General features: G+C 35.2%; 1 protein-coding gene across 2 annotated transcripts in view; it reads right to left on the bottom strand.

Moving 5' to 3' along the window:
• CCSER1 (coiled-coil serine-rich protein 1) overlaps positions 1 to 25,323 on the bottom strand; it is a 1,373,537-nt gene that overhangs the window by 1,338,347 nt on the left and 9,867 nt on the right. The window lies entirely within an intron of this gene.

Below are 25,323 nucleotides of genomic sequence, written 5' to 3'. Positions count from 1 at the left end.
CTTAGGAATCTATCTAGTTCTCTGTTCTACTGTGGCTGAGCTGGAATACAAGCCACAAGACAAAGTCTTTACCCCTCTTCATTCCTCTTGCCCTAAGCAGAGGAGTCTTTCCCTGTGTCTACTACCACCAAAGACCCATGGAACGTACTGCCAGGGTACCACCGATGTTCACTTAGGTAAGGCCCAAGGGCTCTTCAGTCAGCTTGTGGCGAATGCTGCCAGGCCTGAGACTACCCTTTCTAACACTGGGCTCCCCTCTGGCCCAGGGTAGGCCCAGAAATGCTGTTCAAAAGCCAAGGCCTAAAATAGGGAACCCCAGGAGCTGGCTTGGTGCTCTACTCCAGAGTGGCAGAGCTGCTACTTAAGATACAAAACAAAGTCCCCTTTATTCTTATATCTCTGCTTTTCTCAAGCTGAAGAGGCCTCTCCTTATAGCCCCCAAGTCCACTTGCTCCAAGCACAGCATAGTACTAAGATTTGCCTAGGATGTGTAGTCCTTGTGGCCTAGTAAGCCTTTCAAGTTTATTTAGAACCCCAGACGATTTAGCCAATGGTGATGAGGCTTGTCGCAACTCAAGTTCCAGTCCCAGGAATGGGCAATTTCTGTCTGGCTAGGGCTAGTCTAAATGCTCCCTCCATGGGTACCAGCTGAGTTCTTCCAATGAAAAATCCCGATTGCTGACTCTCCCTCCCGCAAAAGCACAGACTCTCTCTCCTGTGCTATGCAGCTACTGTCAGAGAATGGGGGAGGGTTGGTATCAGCAAATCAAGACTTTCTTTCCTACCATCTTCAGTGCCTCTTTCAGCAATATGAAGGTAAAACCATGTACTGCAATAGTTAACCTGATTTTCAGTTCGTATGCCAGTGCTTTTTTGTGTAGACAGGTCTCAAACGTGGTGTTTCTGCCAGGCGAATGATCAGTGGAGGCTTCCATTTGGTCATCTTGCTCCACATACACACACACACAAAAAAAATCCCAATTTTAAAATGCTCGGGACTATATAGATTAAAATACTATACATACTGGAGAGTAACAACGAATTACATACAATATAGAGAAAACATTTCATGAGCTTTCTTAGCCACATGACATTCAATTTTAGTTATCTAGTGACAATTAGGAAGGGTAGAAGGAACCAAAGAAGAAAGGAAAGGTAGGTTAGTTGGTTTCAGAATTTAAAAATCTATCTCAATACTTTCATACTGAATCATATAACCTGAAATACTGAAATGTAAGATAAACGATGGTGGTTCTTGTCGGTTCTATTATGATGATAAATATAATATTTATAACAGCTATGTTTTAGTGGGACATTGCAGTTTTAAATATTTAGCTATGGTTGTAAGTGAAATAATTTAAATCTGAATATGAAAAACTAAGGGTTTACCAAAGTTAAATATCTTGCTGCAAAATATCTGAAGGCTACAAAGTTAAATATCTTGGTGCAAAATATCTGAAGGCTACAACAGAACTAAACTTGTATTTAAATGACTAAAAATGCTGTAAGGTTATAATAGAGCTATTTAAGCAGAGTTTCAGGATGTGATTGTCAGAAGACTGCAGTGCATTTTATTCTATATATCTAGTCAATCAAGAAAATGAAATACAATTGTGATCAATTTGTTTCTCTTACAGAAGTACTGTAAAAGAGGTTCTTATCCTTAAGATCATGCAATTAATATTTCATAGTGTAAAACAGCTGGATTCAGAATTTAAGTATGAAATATCTCCTCACTACATTCAGAACAACACGTTTTATTTTGTAACAATCCTAGATATAATCTAATAGTATAGAATATTTTACTATAATTATTGATAGCTTCTTTCATTGGCATTTTTAAAAACATAGCAATATGGACAGAAATATCTTTAAGACTATTTTGATGTAATCAAGTAATAATTACAAATTTTCATTTCTAAATCATTACGTTCAAGAAAAAATATTAACCAGTCCTAATATGACATTGGTGAAATTTTATCATTTAAATTTCACTTTACTTTTTAATACCTGATAAATCATTATTGTCATTTACCATTGATATAATTTATATAAATATATATTATACATACAAATATGTTTTATTTTAAATATGAAAGTTACTTTCTATGAAAGCACATTTTTGCCATAAAAATTCATATTGAAATCCATTCAAAAGAAAAAGTAACATAAAAAATATTGCCTCAGCAATATAGGTAGGTATAATTATTTTAAGAACTAAAAAATAGTCAAGGAAGAGATTTCAAGTAGTTCATACACTCTTCCCTTCAATACAAACTCTATAAATGTCTATATCTCACAAAATTAAAGATTATATATAATACATAAGCTATCTGAGATACAAGAATATTCTTTACTAGATGTCATTTTAAGATATTCACATATCTTAAGGACAGGACAAATGTCCTCCCTCTTATGAAGACAGGACAAAATTATACCCTCAATTTAAAATAAAATAGTCAATGAATATCAGAAAAGGAAAATAGGTTATGTTTAGTGAGACAATGTAATCTGCAGCTTATTAAGAAGACTTCTTTTCATAAAGGAATAAATTCAGAATTACTATATCAACTTAGAGGACTGGAAAAATAAAATCACTTCATAATCATCAAGATAAACTTAATAATACAGACAAGAATATTAAATGCTCAGATAGACAGATTAAAATGTTATAAATGTTAATTGTCTCAAAATATTCCAGCAAACCCAATCATCCAGAATAAAAAAAAAAAGTGCATTAGACAGCTATGTAGACAATGAATAGCAGAGTAGATTTACTGATTGACACCAAAAGGAGAAAAAAAAAGTTTAGAAATATACAAAAACAATCTACAAAAAGCATTTTGGAAAATAGGAAAGTAACACAATATGAAGGATGTTCTTGTCACTTCCACTCTTATTAGTTAGTTTTGTAGGTGGGGCAATGACATAAATGATCCTAATATGAAAATATCCTGTAATAAACTAACTTTTTATAAAGTTAGTAGCCAAAGAAATTTTTCACCCCAGTTAGTACTAGAATGACTCGACAGATATCATGTTAATGTCTTTGGGGGTCAGGTTTTCACTATAAACAACCAAAAATGCAATGCATACACAATACAATAAATTCCAATGCAGAACATGTAAAAAGTGCAAGATTTCACTCAATTTATGAAAGTAAGGTTAGAAAACTGCTGAAGACACTCAAAGCCATTTACAAATTAGGACTATAACACCAGTTAATTGTGGAAGAAGAGAATATTGACAAGAACAGCAATAAAGAGCACATTTGGAATATCACAGATTATGCTCATAAGGAAATTCGTCAAGCCCACAGTGTATTTTAACAAGAGGTCCTCTTTACCATGGTGCTCTAAAAGTCAAGCTGCTATATCTTTCTTTTGTATCTTTATGCCTAAAAAATGCTTTCCTAAGTGGGGGCAAGGTTAGGGGGGTCTGTGCTCTGACTTTCCTTGATGGGGACAAGTCATGGCCCCTGTGAGGATCAGGGGGTGGTTCTCAGGCCACTGGGGTAATGTTCCAGAGGGGAGTATAACAGTCTGTTGCACAGAAGAATTCACAAAGGGGGTATGGAGTAGCAGTTGGCCATGTCCCTCCACTGGCCCTACTAGCTTAACACAAAGGACATAAATTTTTGGGAGCTTTATAGCTCCACCCATCACCTGGAAAACCAGAATATTTACCCTAGACTGCTTAGGGCAAGCTCAAATCCCACTGCATCTGTGGCAGTTGGTGCTCTTTATCAAGCGCCACCTCTTGGCTGGAGGCCAATCAACTTGGGCCATTACAGCATCTCTAGGTAGAATAACTGTGCCCAGGAAAAAGAAAATGACTGCGTGACCTCGGCTATCACCACTGCCTGCAGTACTCTGGTTAACCAGAGGTCCTGAGTCTGTCCACATGACAAGTTCACTACAATTATAAGCAGCATTAGAAAAAGGCAGAACACTAAGCCTATCTACAACCAAGGAATCTCACAGAGTCTACATCACTCCCCTGCCACTTCCATCAGAGCTGCTTCCCACTGCTGGGAGACTTAAAGTCAGTTCACATACCGGATTCTTTGCAGACATCCCCAGTACGAGCCCAGAGTGTGGCAGCCCCACTGGGTAGCTAGACCTGGAAAAGCAATACCGATTACTGTAGTCCGGCTCTCAGGAATTCCTACCACTAGGGGAAGAGGGAAAACGCCATTCTAGGGAACATGCCACGGGACAAGAGAATCCGGATGGCAGGCCTTGAGTCCGAGATCTTTCTGCTGGTGGGAAGTCTCTTTATAGCAGGGATGGTATTGCAGCACTGGGCTCAGCAGAGAAAGTCTGCACCTCTACCCCAACAGTCAGGCAGCACATGAAGGGTCTTGGAGAAGGGGCCCTTGTTTCCCCCTTGTCCACCACGACACAGTTGAGGCTCCTCCCACAGGAACTCAGCGTGGACACATCTATAGACAGTTTTCCTGGAACATTTCAGGGTGATTATATCCCCACAGGAGGAGCACTCCCCAGGTTCAGGATTGCATGAGAGGGAGAGTCATAATTCCTCTATACTTGGAATATCAATGTTCTTACAGACAAAAAGAGGAGCCCATCTGATCTGAACAACCAGAACATGGTGACAGGAGTGAGGCTGGGAGGTAGATAGCTTTCCTACTGGCCTGGCAGGGGAGTTAAGGTAACTCCCACCCTTCCCCCTGCTAAAACTTTAGTGCATCTAATTGAGAGCTCCCCCAGCCACCTTCATCAAGACTGGGATCTCTGCCCACCATTGGGTATTGCATCTACCCACTGGCTTTAGCAACAACTGATTCCTACCCGGAGATACCTCCTCTATTGGCCTAAAACTTCAACCATTGAACCATCAACTCAGTAAATAACATAACAGGAAAAAAACTAATTAAAATTTTTTAAATGCATACAATGGGGGAATGAAATAAGCTTCAAGAGATCCTTGCTTTTCCAACCCCATAGGAGACAGTGAACTTGCCCATACATCAAGTATATAACTAATAACAATAAGCAGCTAAGAAAGTCAGCACACCAAGACTCTATAAAAAACGAACTCATACAGAGTCTTCACCCCTAAAAGCACCAAGAATCAAATGAGGCTATAATAAACTGTAAACATTAAAGCCACATCCTCAAAAGGATAAAAATAAATTTTTAAAAATCAAATATAAATTTAAAAACAATTTAAAGCAATACTCTACCCAAGTGAGAAGGAACCAAAAACTAATTCTGGTTCCTTCTCATTTGACAAAACAGGGTTCTATAATACCCCCCAAAATCACAGAAGCTCCCCAGCAATGGATCCAAATAAGATGAAATATTTGAAATAGCAAATAAGAATTCAGAAGGTTGATTATTAAGCTACTCAAGGAAATACCAGAGAAAGGTGAAAACCAACAAAAAGAAATTTTAAAAAATAATTCAATATATAAGTGAAAAAGTTTCCAGAGAGATAGATATCTTAAAGAAAAACCAATCAGAACTTCCAGAAATGAAAGACACATTTAGGGAAATACAAAATGTAACAGAAAGTTTCAACAATAAAATAAGTCTAAGAAAACATTTCAAAGTTTGAAGACACAGCTTTCAAATTACCCAATCAGAAAAAGATAAAACAAAAAGAATCAAAAGAAATATACAAAGTCTCAAGAAATATGGGATTATGTAATATGGCCAAACCTAAGAATAATTGGTGTTCCTGAGGAAGAAGAGAAGACTGAAAGTTTGAAAAGATATTTCAGGGAATAATTGAGAAAAACTTTCCTGGCCTTGCTAGAGATTTAGATATCCAAATACAAGAAACGCAAAGAACTCCTGGGAAATTCATTGCAAAAAGATCATCACCAAGGTACATAGTCATGCAGGCTATCTAAAGTCAACATGAAGGAAAGAATTCTAAAAGTTGTGAGAGAAAAGCATCAGGTAACCTATAAAGAAAAACCTATCTGACTAACAGAAGGCTTCTCAGCAGAAACCTCACAAACTAGAAGGAACGGAGTTCCTATCTTTAGCCTCCTTTAACAGAACAATTGTCAGCCAAGATTTTTGTATCCAGTGAAACTTAGCTTCATAAATGAAGAAGAGATAAAGTGTTTTCCAGAAAAACAAACGTTGAGGATATTTGCCACTACCAAACCGGCACTACAAAAAATGCTAAAAGGAGTTCTAAATGTTGTACCAAAAGCTCAGTGTGCACCAAAATAGAACCTCCTGAAAGCATTAAGCTCACAAGGCCTATAAAACAATAACACAGTGGGAAAAGAAATGTATGTAGGTAACAACTAATATGATGACTATAACAGTACTTCGTATCTCAATATTAACATTGAATGTAAATGGCCTAAATGCTCCACTTAAAAGGTAAAGAATGGCAGAATGGGTTTAACAGAACCACCAACTAGCCAGGTGTGGTGCCTCACACCTGTAATCCTAGCACTTTGGGAAGCTGAAGCAGGCAGATCACTTGAGGTCAGGAGTTCAAGACCAGCCTGGCCAACATGGTGAAATTTCGTCTCTACTAAAAATACAAAAATTAGCCAGGTGTTGTGGCACACGCCTGTAATCATAGCTACTCGGGAGGCTGAGGCAGGAGAATTGCTTGAACCCAGGAGGCGGAGGTTGTAGTGAGCCAAAATCATGCCATTGCACTTCAGCCTGGGCAGTAAGAGTGAAACTCTGTCTTAATAAATCAAGAAATAAATCAAATAAAAAATAGAAAGCCACCAACCAATATCTACTGTCTTCAACAGACTCATCTAACACATAAGCATTCACATAAACTCAAGGTTAAAGGGACAGAAAAAGATATTCCATGCAAATGGAAACCAAAAGAAGTAGGAGTAGCTATTCTTATATAAGATTAAACAGACTTTAAGGCAACACTAGAAAAAAAAAAAAGACAAAGAACAATATCATATCCTGATAAAAGTAGCAGTCCAACAAGAAGACATTACAATCCTAAACCTATAAGCAACTAACACTGGAGCTCCCAGATTTATAAAACAATTACTGCTGGACCAAAGAAATGAGATAGCAGCACAATAACAGTGGAAGACTTCAGTACTCCACAGAATACTAGACAGATCATCAAGGCAGAAAGTCAACAATTTTATAACCAATACCACAAAAATACAAAAGATGACTGAAGTCTACTATGAACACCTTTACACGCACAAACTAGAAAATTCAGAGGAAATTGATAAATTCCTAAAAACATACAACCCTCTTAGATTAAATTAGGAAGAAACAGGAACACTGAACAGACCAATAACAAATGGTGAGACTGAATCAGTAATTTTAAAAATTGCCAGTGAAAAGAAGTCCAGGACCAGATGGATGCACAACTGAATTCTACCAGACATTCAAAGAAGAATTGGTACTAATCCTACTGAAATTATTCCAAAAGATACAGAGAGAATCTTCCCTAAATCATTCTATGAAGTCAGTACCACCCTAATAGCAAAACCTGGAAAGTACATAACAAAAAAGAGAAAACTACAGACCAATATCACTGATAAACATAGATGTAAAAATCATCAACAAAATACTAGCTCATCAAATCCAACAGCTGGTGGATGATCAAAATGATAATACATCATGACAAAATGGGTTTCATCTCAGAGATGCAGGGATGGTTTAACATCCACAAGTCAATAAATGTGATATATCACATAGCTAGAATTGAAAACAAAAACCATATGATCATCTCAATAGATGCAAGAAAAGCACTTGGTAAAATCCAGCATCCCTTCTTAATAAAAACTCTAAACAAAATAGGCATAGAAGGGATTCACCTCAAAGTAATAAAAGTCATATATGACAAACCCAAAGCTAACATCTTACTGAATGGGGAAAAGCTAAAAGCATTTCCCCCTGAGAACTGGAGAAAGACAAGGATGCCCACTTTCACCATTTCTATTCAACATTGTACTGAAGTCCTAGCCGGAGCAATTAGGCAAGAGAAAGAAATAGTGGACATTCAAATTGGAAAAAAAAAAAAAAAAAAAGGAAGTCAGACTGTCACTGTTCACTGATGATATGATCATATACCTAGAAAACTCTAAATTCTCATCCAAAAGGCACCTGGATCTGATAAACAAATTCAGTAAAGTCTCACATTACAAAATCAACGTATACAAAGCACTGTTATTCGCCAACAATGATCAATCTGAGAATCACATAAAGAACTCAATCCCTTTTACAATAGCTGCAAAAACAATAAAATACCCAGGAATACACTTAACTAAAAAGGTGAAAACTATAAAGGAAAACTGCAAAACACTGCTGAAAGAAATCATAGATGACACAAATGAAAACACATCCCATGCTCATAGATGGGAAGACTCAATATTGTGAAAATGACCATACTGCTTGAAGCAGCCTGCAGATTCAATGCTATTCCCATCAAAATACCACCATCATTCCTCACAGAACTAGAAAAAACAATCCTAAAATTCATATGGAACCAAAATAGAGCCTGCATAACCAAAGCAATACTAAGCAAAAAGAATAAATCTGGAGGAATCACATTACCAGACTTCAAATTATACTACAAGGCTGTAGTTATCAAAAACAGCATGGTTGCAAGGAAAGTGAGGGATGTAAGACTACACATTTGATGTAGTGTACACTGCTCAGGTGAGGGGTGCATTAAAATCTCAGAATTCACCACTAAAGAACTCATCCATGTAGTCAAAAACCACTAGTACCCCAAAAACTATTGGAATAAAAAATAAAACTAACACATATGTACTATTAATTGTATTTATAGTGTATTGAAAAATGGCTAGAAACATATCAAATCATTATGATTGTTTATCTTTGAAAGTGAAACCATAAATAAGGAACTTTTTATATTTTAACATTATTATACCCTTTTAAAATGTTATTTGAGTTTCTTACACATATTTCATTTTGATATTTTTGTTTGTTTGTTTTTGAGATGGAGTCTCACTCTTTCGCCAGGCTGGAGTGCAGTGGCGTGATCTCGGCTCACTGCAACCTCTGCCTCCCAGGTTCAAGTAATTCTCCTACCTCAGCCTGGTGAGTAGCTGGGACTACAGGCACACACCACCACGCCCAGCTAATTTTGTATGTTTAGTAGAGACGGGGTGTGACCATGTTGGCCAGGATGGTCTCAATCTCTTGACCTCGTGATTCACCTGCCCCAGCCTCCCAAAGTGTTGGGATTACAGGCATGAGCCACTGTGCCCGTCTGATATATTTTTTAAATGAGTAAATAATTATTTTTCTGTGATGTCATACCGGTAGCCCTTAAATACAGAATGGGAGTCATCAGCCTATAAATACCAGAAAGTATTATCTGGCTATAAAGTCTGGAACCTTAAGTTCGAGATATTTTCCTTTCAAATGATCGGAGTTAACAGCTAGGAAAACTGAACAGTGTGATGGTTAATTTTATGTGTAAACTTGACTGGGCCACAGACTGCCCAGGTATTTGGTTAAACTTTATTCAGGGTGTCTCTGTGAGTCTATGAAGATGTTTCTGGATGAGATTAGCATGTGAAATCAGTAGCCTGAATCAATCCGATTGCCTTCTCCAATATGCGTGGGGCTTATCCAATCCCTTGATGGCCTGAATAGAATAAAAGGCTGAGTTAGGGGGCCTTCACTCCTCTACTTGACTGTCTGGGAGCTTCAATATCAAAATTCTCCTGTCTTCAGACTCAGATTCAGACTGGAACTAAGTAATTGACTCTCATGGGTCATCAGACTGCCAACGGCAAATTTTGGTATTTTCCAACCTCCATAATCATGTGAGCCAATTCCTTATAATAAATAAACATTTACTTAAGTATTTACATGTTTATGTTAAATCTCTCTCTCTTTGTCTATCTAAGTGTCTATGTATCTATGTATCTATCTATATTTCTATCTATCTATCTATCTGTACCCTATTGGCGCTCGCTCTCTCTCTGGACTAACACAAGGAGCATGCTATGCTATTTAGACCACAATTAATCTCTTTTCCACAAGCATAAATCCCTGCTTTGCTCATTTGAGTTTTAAATACACCAAAAAAATTTCTTTTGCTCCCTTAAAGATTTATCAAGTGCCTTTTATGTGTCATGTTTTATAAATAACAACAAAAGAACCATAAAGGTCCCTGTCCTAGAATCGTAAGCACTTATTTTTGATGAATAATATTTGATAATAGCAATGCTGCATTGCTTATATAGACATATAAGCAATATATATATATATAGACATTTCATTTTATAACATAAGACACTGATATTTTATGCCATCTCCTTTCCTTTGTTAACATACTGTTAAATTGCAAATAATTTTTATATCTGCTGTTAATACCACCACTATTTTCCATAACAGTGAATATAGCAATCCCTCCCTTATCCATCAGGCATATCCTCGAAGACCCCCAGTGGATGCCTGCAACTACAGTTAGTACTGACTGCCATAAATACTATGTATTTTCCTATATATACATACATATGGTAAAATTTAATTTATAAATGTAAAACGAGATTAAGAATAATTATAAAACAAAGCAATATATGGTAATAAAAGTTATATAAATGTGATCTCCCTCTTTCTCTCTCTCAAAATATCTTATTTTACTGGATTCAACTATTTTTATGCCATGGTTGACCTCAGATAACTTACGTCGTGGAAAGCAAAATCACAGATAATAGGGAACTACGGTAAATAAAACGATCACTGACCCACTTTTCGTTTGTCGATCCATTTATGAACTTTCCACAGCAATCTCAATGTGAACTATGCAAACTTATTTCTTATAATGAATCTTTTTGATTCTGAGTTTCTCAACCTTAATATATTGTTAATATAACTACCGCTAGAGAAGTATTCTGCTGACAGTCTACTCACAGAGCATGTAAGACCCAGCACTCAGTAAACATTTTAGAATATGACAGGGACTATGTGAAACAGCACTGTCTTCAGAATCAACAGGCATAATTCAGATTCAATACCTAAAAACTGTGTAGCCAAAAACACACTTAGTTTCTCTGATCTGAAGCTTCTTAGTCACTAAGCCAATAATGCCCACCCCAGAGAATTTTACCATGGATTAAATAACATACACAAGACACCAGAACAATGCCTGGCACAATACATTTTGGCTATTACATCCTCTTCATCTTAATCATCTTTATATTACATATTTTTGTAATAGAAAGAATGAGTCAGGCCATAAAGACTGCAGGAAGATTTTGAGCACAAATGGAGACTATAGGAATTGGTTCCTCCAGTACTCAAATAACCAAGAGAGAACTTCAGATGGACATGGAACATGGTCAATAAACATGCTTTTCAAATATGTGAAAAATATGAAAACAAATTATATAAGATGAAGAAAAATTTTGGCATACTTCTGGATACAATGTGGCAGAGTAAGACTGAGAACTCTGCAGTTAGGCTGCAAGGTAAATGCCACAGTTCTATCATTAACTAGAAATGCGCAGTTCCATCACTAGTTAGCTCAGATAAGTGACATAAACATCTAGAGCTTCAATATCCTCATCTATAAAGTGAATGACAAGTTCCTACCTATTGTGACAATTGGGTGACATTATACATGCAAAGTGAACAATGTCCCAAACACAGAAAATGAACATTGTTACTATACTTGTACACTAACTACTGGCAATCTGTTCTATAAAGACTTCTCTTGCTTTAACTGTGTTTTTCTTTTTTTCCACCTCTGGATGATTGCAACAATTATAATTTCTATGTAATATATTGCATTTAATGACTAGATATGTATTCTGTAATACGTAGTTTTTGTAAAACTTATTTTAAAAACAGGTATCTGAAAATTGTTAGAAAGTACAAATCCTATTTTGCAAAATATTTTTGTGAACATCTAAATTTTTCATTTACCATTGTCAAACTGTAAACTAAGCTTTGAGAATTACTATCCTTATGATTAAAATAACCCTAATTTATAACAATCTGTATTTCTATAAAATGATTCACATTTATTAAATGCAGAGCAGAGATGGTGAAGATGCAAAAGGACAGACAAAACAAAATGACTTGACATCATTAATCATTCCAATTATCAAAGATTAATGATTGTGCAGATTCCGTGGTCACCAAGCAACCTTCTACTTGTGAATGTGGTTACCACGTAGATCATTCTAATGAGAAAAAATATGATGGTCATGCTTATTCAAATAGTTCTATGTAATTGTTATAATTTTCTTTGTAAATTAATAAATGGAAATTCTGATGGTATTTGAAAAAGGACTTGAAAATAGTGTTTAATAAAAGGATTGTTACTCGCGATGAAAAGCACTAGTTTAAATTTTGCTTGACTAATGCTTTAAAAAACACTACCATTTTAATTAAAAAGAAGACCAGTACTGGTAAAAGCAGAATAAATGTGGGTAGAATCAATATGTTCATAAAGTGTATGTGTGTGTGTGTGTGTGTGCACACGCACATGTTGATATGTATATCAACATATACTTTTAAAAAACATACAGATATTTTAGTAAATGAAAGTAAATGCTAAGAACACTACAGGAGGAACAACCATAACACGTAAAAATTATATAAAGTAACCACTTAAATTATTAGGAAATTTCCCTAAGGACATGCAACACATGGAGAAACATTTATTCAGCAAAATCAAATAAATCTCAATAAGTGACAGTCTATGGCATTTGAACCATGGCCCATTCCCTCCTACCCAGCTCAACTTGATGGAAACTCTACTATCGGCATGTACAGACAAGAACAAAGGGCTCTGTCTCCTCCCGGATCCAAGTTTAGGGATACGGTTTCTTCCCAGGTGGAGCTGATCACCAGCCTTTCTCATCCTGCCCAGCCCATTGCTGCTGAAGCTCCATTGCCGGCAAGAGCAGTCAAACGATCCTTGTTCCTTTCCTCTATTCAGCCTTACTCATAGAATGGAAGATCTACCCCCAGGCATAGCTGGCTGATAATACTGAGCCCTGAATGTCCTTGTTTCAGCGAGTTTATGGTGGAGGTTCAACATCAAGATAATATCAAGTTGACAAGAACAGGGGCTACTGCCCCTGCCAAGCATTCTACTCATTAGAGTAGGGTGTCATTCCTAGAGAAGTGAGCCACTATCCTGACCAGCAGCTCTGGAACACTGGTGCAGGTGTAATGCCCAGAGAAAGAGGCAAGCCATAAGGAACTGATGCTCTATAGGTCTCCCAAAAAGGTCTGGCTTTATTTGGGACAGGGCATGGGAAGTTCAAGCCTTGCGACACTGTTGAAAAGAACAAAGATTTTGATGGTGAGAAATTTGAGAGGAGACAGATAGCTTCATGAAAGCAAGAAATCTAACAGTAGGCAAGCTAGAGTTTAACAGATAAAACCAGGAAAAGACACAATTAAAGAGCATTCCCAGGGTAGGAATCAGTCCCAAAGTCTCATCTCAAAAAATACCTATGCAAAGGTGCCCAAATTTAATTGAATCCAACTGTAGAGCAATCTATGCCCCAGGTATTGTCAAAAACAATGGAGCAATCAGCTAGCAAGTAGTGAAGGCTAACAGCTGGATATACCAGTAGAGGCAGAATAGCTAGAAATTTAACAGGGAGAAGAAAGAAAGAGACAATCAAAAAGAGACTAACTAAAAACCACTGTCATCTCTTGAGAGGTTGATGGAGAAGAGACCAGAGTGTGTGCATTCCCAAGGTTGTGTCTCTAAGAAACAATATCAGAGGTTGTATCCTATTGAGGAAATGAACTTCACCAAAGTTGTTGAGCAGTCACTAAACAAATTAACAAGTGAACAACAACAATAAGACCAAGAAAAATCTTAAAAGCAGCAAAACAGTTTGTCACATACTAAGGAACCCCAATAACAATAACAGCTGAGTTTTCACCAAAAATAATGGCGAATATAAGACAGTGGGATCACATACTCAAAGTTGAAAGGAAAAAAATCTCAACTAAGTATTTCATATTCAAACAATCTTTCAAAAATGATGTTGAGTAAAAATATTGTCTAATTCACAAAAACAATTCATTGCTAGCACATCTACTTCTCAAGAAATACTAAAAAATTCTTCAAGTTGAAAGCAAGTGACACTCAACAATAATTTGAAACCCACTAAAAAATAAAATTTCAGTAAAGGTAATCATATTAGAAAGTATGACAGATACAATTCCACATTTCTTCTCATCCCTTTTCTTAACTTATTTTAAAAGCTATTTTCTACAATAATATATACATAATTATATTGTTGGGCCTATGACATATAGAAATGTAACATATTTATAATAGCACAAAGGCAGTGGTTGGGAAAAAAGCTGTCGTAGAGAAAAAATGACAGCAAACAAAAAGTTAAATGACAAATCCAACCATATCAGCAATTATATGAAATATGAATGTACTAAATAATCCAATCAAAAAGAGATTGTCAGACTAAATAAAAACAACAAAATTCAAACTACGTTTTCTACAGGAGCCACATTTTAGATTCCAAGATGCAAACATGATGAAAGTAAAACCATACCATAAAAATAGCAATGACAGGAAAGCAAAAATGACTATATTAACATCAGACAAAATGTATCATGAAAATTTAAAAGTTAGTAGAAAAGGACACATTGAACAATTGAAAAATTGAAATAATACAAAATATGTTCTCCAACCACAAAGGAATAAAATTAAAAATTAATGTTTTTAATTTGGAAAATTGGCCTAGTATTTGATAGCACACAGGGGCACTATAATTATTAATAATTTAATTGTACATTTAAAAATAACTAAAATAATATAAGTGGATTTTTGTAACACAAAGGATAAATGCTTGAGAGGATAGGTACCCCATTTTCCATGATGTGATTATTATGAATTATATGCCTGCATCAAAATACCTCATGTATCCCTTAAATATATGTACCCACAAAAATTTAAAATCTTAAAATAAAAATATTGGAAAATTTACAAATACATAATAGTAAAAAACATGTTGTTATATTGCCAATGTGTTAAAAAGAAAAATAAATCAGAAGAGAAATTGGAAATACTTTGAGATTCATGAAGAAGAAAATAAAACTTGTGAGATGCAACTTAAGCAATGCTTAGAGCTATAACTATCCATAAACATATATAGGTTGAGCATCTCAAATTTGAAAATACAATATGCTCCAGAATCTGAAACTTTTTATGCAGAAACATGATGATCAAAGGAAATGCTCATTGGAGCACTTTTGGATTTCAAAGTTTGGGATTTGGGATGCTCAACCTGTATAATTCAAGAATTCCAAATTCTAAAAAAATCTGAAATCCAAAGCACTTCTAATTCCAAGAGTTTCAGATACAGGATACTCAACCTGTATTTAAAAAGAAGTATCTCACATCAATAACATCACCTTTCACCTTAAGACACTGACCAAAGAAGACCAAATGAAACGTAAAGGCCAGCAGAATTAAGAAAATAATAAAGATTACAGTACAAATGGTTGAACTAAAACATAGAAAAACAATACTGGAAATCAACAAAATCAAACCTTTAAAAAGAATAAGCAAGAAAGGACTCAAATTATTTTTAAAAAAATAAAAGATCACTACAAAACTCACAGAAATAAAAGAACTAAAAGGAATACTATGAACAACTGCATTCCAACAGATCATAACTTACAAGAAATGGAGAAATTCCTAGAAAGATGTAAACTACCAAAATTGACTCAGAGTAAATAGAAACTCTAAATATACCTATAATAAATAAAGAAAAGAACAATATCTTTTATTATTTTATATATAAATCTTCAACAAAATACTAGCAAACATCCAGCAACATAATAAAAAGGTCATACACCATGAGGAAGCGGAATTTTTCCAGATATGTAATGCTGGTTAATGTCTAAAAATTAATCAATATAATATACCATATCAATCAACTAAAGAACAAAAAGCACATTTCTGTTATAGATGCAGAAACAGCATGGAACAAATTCCAACACAACTTTCATGATAAAAACTCTCAAAAAACTAATAAGAACATCTCTTCAACCTGATAAGGATGTGTAGAAAAATCCGTGGCTATCATTATACCTACTGGTGAAAACCCAAATGCTTTCCATCTAAAATTAGGAAAAAATAAGACTGTTCAGTATCATCATATCTATTCATTATTATACTGAATGTTCTAGCCAGCACAAGCAGGCAAAAAATAAAAATTTATAACACTTAAATAAAATAAAGGAATCCAGATTAGAAAAAAAGAAATAAACCTACTTCTATTTGCAAAGAGGATGATCTTATGATCTTATATTTTTAAAAATTCCTAAGGAACACACATACACATACACACACACACGCACACACACACACACACAGAAAAACTATTACAATTTCTTGTAATAGTTTGTACAATTTGTACAATTACAAATAAGTTTTATAAGGTTGACAGATACAAGATGAACACACCAAAATCAATTGTATTTCTATACAGTGGAAAATCATGTAAAAATGAGTTAAGAAAATAGTCCTTCATTTACAATAGTATTCACAAGAAAAAATCTTTAGGAATAAGTTTAATAAAAAATGCAATACTTGTACTCTGAAAATGACAGAACGTTATTGAAAGAAATTAAAGACATTTTATGGTCATTGATTAGAACATGTGTTAGTACAAAGATGACAAATCACCCCAAACTGATACAGATGAATAATCCTTGTCAAAATCTCAACTGGCTTTTTAAAATTGCAGAAATTGATAAGCTGCTCCTAAATTTCATATGAAAATGAAGCCAGAATAGACAAAACAATTTTGAAAAAGGGAAGAAAGTGAACACACAGTTCCCAATTTCAAAACTTACTACAAAACTACTGTAATCATGACAGTATACCGGCATAAGGACAGCTATATAAAGCAGTGGGACAGACAAGAGTACAGACAGCCCTTACATTTTTGGTCAGGTGATTTTTAACAAGGGTGAGAGGAAAAATAAATGGAGGAAAGAATTGTCTTCTCATCAGATGGTCCCAGATCCAGGGACAAAACAGTGAAGTTTAACTTCTTTTCCTGTACTCTACACTTACAAATGTAAGTGCTAAAGCTAGCACTTATATTTCTTAGAAGAAAATGGGAGTAAATCTTAACAACTTTGAGTTAAACAAAACCTCCTTAGACACAATGCCAAATGTACAAGCAAAAGTAAACATATAAATAAATTAGACTTCATCAAAATTATCTACTTTGTGCTGCAAAAGATACCATCAGGAAAGTAAAAGACAGCCCAGAGAATGGAAGAAAATATTTGCAAACCATTGATCTAATAACAAATTACCTATAATTTTTTTTTTTTTTTTTTTTAGATGGAGTCTCGCTCTGCTGCCCAGGCTGGAGTGCAATGGCCGGATCTCAGGATGGTCTCGATCTCCTGACCTCGTGATCCGCCCGTCTCGGCCTCCCAAAGTGCTGGGATTACAGGCTTGAGCCACCGCGCCCGGCCTCTTACCTGTATTTTTATAGAGTATGACAGATGGTAAATTTTGGTTTTCTTTTTTTTTTTTTTTTTGAGACGGAGTCTCGATCTCCTGACCTCGTGATCCGCCCGTCTCGGCCTCCCAAAGTGCTGAGATTACAGGCTTGAGCCACCGCGCCCGGCCTATTACCTATAATATTTTACGAATCCCTAAACTCAAAAAGACAACCCACTTTTTTAAAAAGAGGCAAAGAATCTAAATAGATATTTACACAAAGAAGAATATATAAATGACCCTAAGGACATGAAAAGATGCTCAACGTGATTAGCCATTAAGGAAATGAAAATGAAACCCACAACGAAACCCACTTTATGCCCACTAGGATGGTTATAATAACGGAGATTGATATTAATAAGTGTTCTCCAGATTGTAGAGAAACTGGAATCCTCCTACATCGCTAATGGAAATATAAAATGGTGCAAGTGTGTTGAAAAACATGTTGGCAGTTGTGCATGAATGTTCATAGCAGCATTATTCATAATAACCAAAAAGTGAAAATAACTCAAATGTTCATCAATAGATCAATAAAAAATACATGTGGTATATCCATACAATGGAATATTATTCAGCAACAAAAGGAATAAAGTGCTGATACATGCTACAACATGGATGCACCCTGAAAACATTTTGCTAAGGGAAAGAAGCCGGTCACAAAAGACCACATACTGTATGTTCTATGTATATGAAGTGTTCAGAATAAGTAAATCTATAGAGACAGAAAACATGTTAGTAGTTGCTCGGGGTTGGGAGAGAGTGGAGAATATTGTGGGTGATTGCTAATAAGAATTGCATTTCTTTTGGGGGTAATGAAAATGGTTTAAAATTTACTCTGAGTTGCACAATTCTGTGAATATACTAAAAAATCATTGAACTGTATACTTTAAATGGTTGACTTGCTTAATCACATCCTGATAAAACAATTAATAATCAATTTGATATTATCAACTGTTATCCTAGCACAGGCAAGCTTTGCATTGACGAAACTGGTAATATCTAAAGGTAGCCACTCCTGTCTCCAGTCGATGGGCTTCCCTTTTTAAACATGGCAAGTAAGAAGTTCAAGTTGTTAAACAGATCAAATTTCTTGTCTGATGGGTTATATAGGAGTAGGGCTGTGGAATACAGTATTATTTGAGGAATTAAAAAGAAGGATGCCATGTCTTTGCCACAAAATAATTTTATTTTCCTATAATTATAATCTAGACATTTGCTACTGCAGTCAATGACTCAACAAAAATAATTAAAATTTTAAAAATTTGGGCCAGGCACAGTGGCTCATGCATGTAATTCCAGCACTTCTGGGAGGCCAAGGAGGATCGTCTGAGATTAGGAGTCTGAGATCAGCCTGGGCAACATGGTGAAACCCTGTCTCTACAAAAAAAACACAAAAATTAACTGACTGTGGTGGCGTGCACCTGTGGTCCCAGCTACTTGAGAGTGTGAGGTGGGAGGATCGCTTAAGTCTAGAAGATCGAGGCTTCAGTGAGCTGTGATCACACCACTGCACTCCAGCCCGGGCAACAGAGTGAGACCTGTCTCAAAAAAAAAAAAAAAAAAAAAAAAAAATCTAAAATTCTACAGATAAGTCAGTCAATGCTAAGAAAATTGATCATTTAAATCTACCCTCCTCTAGACCTCGGTAGAATACAAAATGCAGAGAGAAGTAGCATCGGAGAGTTACGGGGTTTTTAATGGTGATGCATACCACTACATAAGGACATTTACATTAGGACCTGAGCAGAAGGTTAGTGTTAAGTGCCCAAGCTTTTGAAGCTGTCTACATACTGATGTGTAAATTACTGACAAACTGTGTCATGATTCTGAGGCAGAGTCTATAGTACAGGCCCAGCAAAGCAAAACCCACTTAGGAAGCCAGAAAAAGGAATACAGTCAAATGACATTAAGAATCTGCTAATGCATGTGAAGTTATCATCGGGAATTTTTTATGTCCAACTTTTCATCATTACTCTTATAATGTAATACATTCATTCAATACATATTTATTAAGGACCTGTTATGTGACACGCCCTAGGAAAACAATGGTATTCAAGAGAGACAAGGTCCTTCTGCCAGTGTTACATGTACTTGTTTCTAAAGTCCTTTACCAATTTACCATGTGTTTCACTTTCAACACACGCATATATAGAGCTTTGAAACCTATAAATCAAAGAAATAACTAAATATATTTGCCCAACTTATCAACTAATATAATATGCAACTCCAGCCAGTATTTTATTTAATGAATATAGACAGCCAAAATAATTTTTAAATTTTGTCTCTGTCATGTTTTTTGACCCAAAAAAAGATATATTGACAATACTGGAAAATTTATCATAAATAATATCTTTCATTACAGGTTGGGAAATTGCTTCATTCTAAAGACCAGATCAAATATGCTTTTTTCCAAAAAAAACATAAATAAGAACCAGTTGGTCTAAAAATAAAAGAAGTGCAAAAGATGATTTCATATATAATATATGTGAAAATGACTATATGTTCAAATAACTGTAGAATTCATTTAATAGCCCAGATATCTCCCTATAAATATGTAATTTATTATATATTCCTAATTATACATATTTAGTCTGGATTTACATTATACTAAGATGGTCACTTCCATTCTCTCTTGGTATAGAAACAGATGTTTTTCAAATTCAAAGTAGCAATACTAATTTTAAATGGTCTGTAATACTTTCTCAGTTTTCAAGTTAAAAATCCCATTTTTATATTAACTGACTAGTTTAATTCTATGGAAAATTATGCTTTAAAATAAAATCTGATGGTGTGAAAAGTCAGTCACTTTAATATTCACTGCATTTTCCACAGCAAGTTTTCTTCAACATATCTTCTTGTTATGTTTTTAATCTATATTATTCTGAGGTTGCTGTGAATTATTATCCACATAGTAACCAGTATGTATCAACAACTACAAGTTCCCCTTTACCTGTCCTCAACTCTGTACAAGATAAGAATCTGATAAAGCGTTCATGTCTAATGTTTGCTATGGGACAGATTAATTTTGATTACTAACTCTGGTACCATGTACTGTAGTAGCCATTAGCTGCAGTTTGCTTTCCACAGTTTCAGTCACTTGTTGCCAGTGGCAGTCCAAAAATATTAACTTGAAAATTCCATAAATAAACAATTCATTAGTTTTAAATTGTATGCCATTCTGAGGAGTGTGATGAAATCTCATGCTATCCTGCTTCGTTCCTCATGTGAATCACCGTTTTGTCCAGCAGATTCATGCTGTAGGCGCTATCTGTCCTTTAATCATTTTGTAGCTGAGTAGGTTATCATATCAACTGTGCTTGTGCTCAAAGAACCCTTATTTACTTAATAATGGCCCCCATGATGCTGGCCATTTGGTTATGTCAAAGAGAAGCCGCAAAATGCTTCCTTTAAGTGAAAAGGTGAAAGTTTTCAACCTAATAAAGAAAGAAAAAAAAATCCTATGGTGAGGTTTAGCTAATATCTACAGTACAATAAGATATTTTGAGAGAAAGAAATAGACCACATTCACATAACTTTTTACATAAAATGTTATAATTGTTCTATTTTATTATTGGTTATTGTTAATCTCTTACTGGGCCTAATTTATTCATTAAATCTTATCATAGGTACATATGTATGGGAAAAAAACATGGCATATATAGGGTTTGGTACTATCCACAGTTTCAGGGATCCATGGGGGAATGTATACCCCTGTGGAAAAGGAGGAAGTACTCCAGTTAAAATATTAATATGTAAACTTAAACTAGGAAGTTCATAAAAGTATTTTATATTTTATTGATATCCAGTGTATTCTTTTAGTTTCTAAACATAATTAATGCATAGATTTTTTTAATCCCCCCAAATACACTATCTGATTGGTAGGGCAAACTCAGAAGTTTTATTGAATCTGAATGCATGTTTTTAAGGATTTTTGCATGTGCATGCCTGTACACACATGTTGACAACAAGTAGGAAAGCTATACTGTTGACAAAAAAAGAGCAAGAGAGACATTTTGGCTATGAAATTTCTATTCATCACCTCCACCATCCATGCATCCCTCAGATTGTATTGTAGTACATATGACCTTTATTTTTAAAAATCTTCAGACTAGCCCAAAGTTTACATAACCAACAGGCTGCAAAATGTGTAAGCAAACAGAGGTTAGGTTTCATATTCAGATTCTGACAACAATATGCATAAGTAACTAGAGACAGAAACAGCAAAGAGGAGGGTCAAAAAAGAACTGCAAATATCCAGACCTTGCCAATCCATATAATTCATCTTGCTTCAACCTTAGGTTATTTGAGGCCCTGTTCTTTACGTATTTTTTGACTTCATTTGTCCCATGGTGATGAGTTTCAAATCTATGTACTCGTCCCAGGTCGTCTGCTGGTATTTCAGACTAGTGTGTGCAATGGCCTGTTTAATATAGCTCCATAAGGAGGTCTAATAGGTATTAGGTTGAACTACATCAAATTGCCATTTTTGATGGTCAAAATATGAATATCAGCGATTTCACATGGTTCAAATATTTCCAGTTTAACTTGGTCCAAACAAAAATGAATTTCTCACTCCCAACATCTAATCTCTTCTACCTCTTGTACTCTCTTCTCAATAAACTGCACCATCATCCAGTATACTCAAGGAAAGTCAAGGAACTATTCAAGATTCCACTTTTCACTGACCACCACATCCAATCCATTGCAATTGAGGACAAATAGCTGCCCCTTTCACTCAGCAGCAGCACACATCTCCCCTCTGGTATCTCTCTGCTTTCATTCTTGTCCCCACAATATACACTCCACAGACCTGAGAGAGTTACCTTCATGTGTGTCCTACCCTTATGGGATCTGAACAGGCCTACCTTCTGACCTCATTGCTCACCTCTCTGCCCTTCACTCACTACTGCCAAGGCACATTTAGATTCTTTGCCCTCACTAACAACAACTTCCACTGTCAGTTATCATGTGGCTGACACGTTTTGGCTAGTATAACCTCAGTTTTTAGGTATCACTTACATAGGGAGACCTTGTCTGAATAGCCAATGCAAAGAGGCTGCTTTGTAAGTCTCAATCACCTCACCTCATTTAAATTTTCTGCATAGCATGTATCATTACCTGATAGTTCTATTGCTTGTTTTCCCAACTGGTTGTCGGGAATTAGAAAGTATGCTTCATGAAAGCAAGGATTGCATCCATCTGCTTTCATTGCTGTACCCAGCAGTGAAATAGAATACCAAGCACCAGCAGATATTCAATAAACATTTCAAGAAATAAATAAATTTTTACTGAGAACAGGGGAAAAAGAGTTCTTACAAAAGACATTCTTGTTGGACTGGGTTTATTACATGCTCTTATAGTAGTTCATTGTTAGTTGGGAATTAACTACAGTGTTTTTATTTTTATCTCCTAAAAATAAGAGGAATTGTATAAAAATGAGTAAACTTTGTATTTCAGTCAGCAAGGCACTAAAGATAAGTACAGAAACAAAGGCACATGTTAACAAACCAAGCAAACCAAACAGGGTTGAAATTTGATTTTGCCATTTTTTAACTGTATGACCTTGAAAAAAGTTTGACTTGTCTGAACCTTAATTATCTCATATGTAAAATGAGGACTACACACACACATTATTTTTAAGGACAAAATGTTGCTAAAAATCAAAATGGTAATGTATGAAATGTAATTGTAAAATTGCAGATGCTTAATAAATATATTTTCTTCAAAACACCAATCCACAATTAGCCACAGGATGTCAGTTGATCGACTGGCTTGTAATCCTAGTAAATAATAATGCTCCCTCCTATGACAGGTGTGACTATTTCAGGATGACTGAATATTTACAGAACAATATTAACTATCTTATCTCTAATTTCCATTTATAGTTATTCCCTAAGGAGAAAACAAACAAACAAAAAGCTGGGGTTTTTTTTCACTTTTCTTAGGCTATTAGATTCCTTGTGGTTGCAAATATTTTATAATGTGTTCTGGGACAACTTAATTAGATAGAAAAGTCCAACATTTTGAGATGAAAATCATCAACGCACTTGTCCTTTTCACCCTTTGTTTCACAAACACCAGAAGGTGGAGGAGAGAGTATATGAAGTTAGCCTGAAGGAAGTCAATTACAGAGCCAAAAACAGAAACACTAAACTGTTTCAACTAAAAATTCTTAATATATAGATCCATGTACCCATTTGGAAATATAACATAAAAGTTATCTTGATGTTCAACCGCCATTTTTACAAAAGTGCTCTGATTTTTACAAGACATAACAAATAAAAACTCTGTAGTTAATTCTACACTAACAATGGGCTGTTATAAGAGCATGCGATAAGTCCAACCCAACAAGAACGCCTTTTTCCTGAACTCTGTGACTTGTAAGAAGGAAGCCTAAAGATCCTACCACACCCATGACCTTAGAGAAAGGGTGAGTCACCAGCACCTTGTTTGAGCTGAGGACACTAATTACAGTACAAAAGGACAGCAACAAAAATCAGGCTAAATTTTTTCAAGAGCTAAAAAGCATTGGACATATTTACCCTAGAAACATAATGAAAATTATTTTTTGAATGTCTTTCACAATTTAAAAACTGTGTGAACAAGTAGGCCTTTCATGATGTTTAAAATTCCCTTGATTTTTCTCTCTAAAAATTCAGAATAATATAATCTCCAGTACATAAAATAATCAGCATAAAATATATCACTTTAATACTTAAAATTAAAAGTAGTGACATTTGTTGTGCATCGTTTTGATGCCAGTTACTTTTTTATTCATTATTACAGTTAATCCTCACTAAAACCTTACATGAAGATATAGTATTGTTTTTATAGTATCATTTTTATTTTGTAAGTGAAGAAGCATCTTAATGAGATTACTCTGTGGCTAAATTCACAGAGCTAATGACAGAGCTGGAATTCAAACCAGGGTCCTGTAGACTCTAAAGCTCATTTTCTATTCACCTCTCTATGATGCCTCTAAACATATTTCTAAGCAATTTTTATGACCTATACATTTTTAGACTGATATGGTTAGGCTTTGTGTCCCCACGCAAATCTCATTCTGAATTGTAATCCCCAGTTGTTGAGGGAGAGACCTGCTAGAAAGTGACTGGATTATGGGGGCGGTTTCCCCCATGCTGTTCTTACAACAGTGAGTGAACTCTCACGAGATCTGATGGTTTTGTAAATGGCAGTTTTTCCTGCATCCTCACTTCTCTGTCCTGCCACCACGTGAAGAAGGTCCTTGCTTCCCCTTTCCCGTCCGCCATAACTGTAAGTTTCCTGAGGCCTCCCCAGCCATGTGGAACTATGAGTCAATTAAACCTCTTTCCTTTATAAATTACCCAGTCTCAGTATTTCTTTATGGCAGTGTGAGAATAGACTAATACATAGATCTTTCCAGCAAAGCATTTAACCTCTGCCTGATAATATCACAACAGTTCCTTATTTAAAAAAATGATAAATTTTTCTAATGCTGGACCATTTGTCAGGGCACTTACTGATGAGAATGTAATATTTCTTATTCTAGGATGGTAAATTTGCCTATTATAACAGACTTATCTTGCCAAGTTTAGAAACTCCATGAGTCCATTAAGCATCTTACTTGTTACATTTAGCAAAACTCTATCTGGTAATTTTCTCTTCACTCACAATAATCAGATGTTTAACCTATAATATTTATTTAATAACCTGTGTGTGCAGCCTCTCTCATTAAGAGAAAATAATACAACCTTTAATAAACTCGTTTTCTAATTGGAAAAGTATGATAAATAATCCTCAAAATACTCAAAATATTCATTGGTATAATGAGATAACAGAAAACAAAAGAGATTATTC

This window comes from Colobus angolensis, unplaced genomic scaffold, assembly GCF_000951035.1.
Source record: "Colobus angolensis palliatus isolate OR3802 unplaced genomic scaffold, Cang.pa_1.0 Scaffold123, whole genome shotgun sequence".
NCBI lineage: Eukaryota > Metazoa > Chordata > Mammalia > Primates > Cercopithecidae > Colobus > Colobus angolensis.
The sequence above is the reverse complement of the archived record's forward strand: the minus strand, read 5'-3'. Positions and strand labels throughout refer to the sequence as shown.